The sequence below is a fragment of the Plasmodium fragile genome (assembly GCF_000956335.1).
Source record: "Plasmodium fragile strain nilgiri unplaced genomic scaffold supercont1.18, whole genome shotgun sequence".
Classification (NCBI taxonomy): Eukaryota; Apicomplexa; class Aconoidasida; order Haemosporida; family Plasmodiidae; genus Plasmodium; species Plasmodium fragile.
This window is the reverse complement of record NW_012192598.1, coordinates 284,581-287,392: the sequence shown is the minus strand read 5'-3', so window position 1 is coordinate 287,392 and position 2,812 is coordinate 284,581.

The following is a 2,812-nucleotide window of genomic DNA, read 5'->3' as shown; positions in this document are numbered from 1 at the left end:
AGTGCCCCCAAAGGAGGCACATAACTCTGTGATATTCTACAAGTATCGAACAGCACAAAGGGCGTGTACCAACATAGGGGCATAAACGCGGGGACCTTTTCCGCGCTTCTTTCACTTGGTCACATTCTTAAGTGCCCACATTTTGACGTGCGTGTTGTGTATTCCTTATGACATGTTCCATTTTGCCGTTCTGTTTTAGCTTCGTGGTGTGGTACACGCGGGGGTGACAATCGAAAACCACAAGGGAGGGCATCAACGCACGGTTTATACACACCAGGTTAATAAATATATATGTTTATGTTTATTTTATTATTTTTTTTTTTTTGCCTGAATGTGCAGGTATTCTTCCGTTGTGCAAAATCGATCTGTATCTCCGCGAGCAGTTGTGCTGCTTCCTGTTGTGCCACGTCGCGTTGTTTTACGACACGAATCGTTTTGCTTCATTGTGCTACGCTGCTCTGCGTTTGCTTATCTTCGTGTCGTTCTCTTTTCGTTTCTGTTCTACACCCCCTGTGTATCCTTTTCGCGTCCTCTACACAACAGGGTCACGCGAAAAGCGCATCTCCATCCGCCATTTATTCCACCACGCATACACACCTGCACGCCTCGTATGATCGCCTCAGCAAATAGAAACATGTTGAATTTGAAAGAAGAAAGGAAACAAAAAAAAAAAAAAAAAAAAAATGCAAAACAGAACAGAACAAAATAAAACAAAGCAAAACATGAAATGAAAACAAAAATAAAACGATATTAAAAAAGAAATATTTTCTCATTTAAAATTTATTTCACGCATGTGTTTCACTTAATTTTTTCTTTACAACATTTTTTTTTTTCCGATTGCCTTTTTTACTTACCCCTTTAACGCATCCTCTTCTCATTTTCTGTAAGTTAACCTTCCACAAAAACAAAAAAAACACGCAATTTTTTTTTAAATTACCCGCTTCTCGTATTGTGAATCAAGCCTACATGTGTTTTTAAAATGGGAAACATCCAATGGAGTGCCTACATGTTGTTGTTTAACCGATGAACTCGTGAACGGTGAACGAGCGTGTGTGTATAAAAAATTATTTTTGCCTTCCGTGGGGCTGGGTAAGGGTTCTTTCTCTCTCTGAGAAAGAGTAATTCCTTCCCATTGTTCTCTCTTTTTTTTTTTTTTTTATTTGCCTCATCACATGCTTTTTTACTTCCTATCACGCTCGCGGCGCATTTTTACTCTTGTGTATGTATGCCGCCTGCATATGCGTACGTGTGTATCTTGACGTATGCCCATTTAAATGTATACCCTCGTGCACACCCACCTACACGTACACTTTTTTTTTTTTTTCTAACCTTTGCCGCCACCTATGCCGGACAACACGCGCCTTTGAGAGGAAATTTGCGAGGCGCAATTCCCCTCATTACCTCTACATATATTATTTATTTTTTTTTTTAATGTACCATCTTCATTGGATATGCTTATCCAATTTGCATCCCTGACGAAAATGCAGCCGCATTTTTTAGTATCCTCGTCAATATTCACCACACAGAGCGTTCCGCATATGCTCCAAATTAATGTGGGTGCACGTTACATATGCATGTAACTTTTATATGTACCCGTTTGGGAAAAAAAAAAATCTCCACATGCGGAAGCTTGTGGACCCCGTTCTTAGCAAATATTTATGCATGCGCATATATTTATATATGTATGCATACCTTTGTCTGTCGCTTCAATCCGTACGTTTATTATGTCCAAGCCTTCGTCTATGCGTGTGCCGGTTATCCCGCCAGTACGAACGTCCGTCAATGTGCTTACCCGATCTGCGCCAATCGCAAAGGAACACGCGTCAGCGCAAAACCAATCTAGGGCTAAGTTTATAAGTGGCCACACCACCCTTGTCGCTTGGCAAATCGTATTATCGGCACTTTGCGAATGGTTCCCAAATTTAAATTTGGCAACCCCGTTCACTCTTACGTCGTTGTTATAATTATTTCTTATGTTCACTTCAGCATTACCCTTGTTATTTTAGTATTTTTTATTTTTCTCTTTTGCAACCTTTCGCGCCATGTTGTAGATGAATTAATTGTACAACCGGTAGCAGATCTGTGCGAAATGTCTCCTCCTCCCGTTCTAGCCGTAAGCAGATAAGGACACTTCATCAATTACCTACATATGTTCATGTGCATATGCTCGCATTGTGTACACATAAACATATGCTCAAGTGGACACCCTGTTAGTAAATTGCGCCTGTATATGTATGTAGACTTGTGAGTACAAATATTTGCTTGCTTTTTTTTTTTTTTTTTCCCGTCATGTCCCTTTTTACGTGCGTCCACCCGGGTTTGCACCACGCAAGTATATTTTAATTTATTACTTAACTCGAGTAGCTATATATATTTTTTTTTCCGCTTGCAACTCAAGAGCGTCTCCAAGGACGCTTTTGAAGGAATTCACGGAAGTTCCTGTCCCGCACTTCCGTTTGTTTAATTGTTTGTTTACCTCCCAGTTGTATGCAACCCCCGTTTTTTACCCTCATCCGTGCCCTGCGTGCGTGCGCATAACCGGGCTAATCGATAACGACCTTCTCATTATGTACAAGAAATACAAAGAGGGGGAGACCTTTTCCCGCAGCCGAGTTTTTTTCCCCCGTGTATATGTGTGCCACATGGAGTAACCGATGTCGCGTCGCACTCGTACACACGTAGATGCCGCGACGCTCCAGGTGATAATTTACCCGCACATACGTTATACAAATGTACCCTGAACATGGCGTAAACCTATTGCCCGTACACTGCTTCCCCATTAACCCAGTGCATTAAAAAAAAAAAAAAAAAA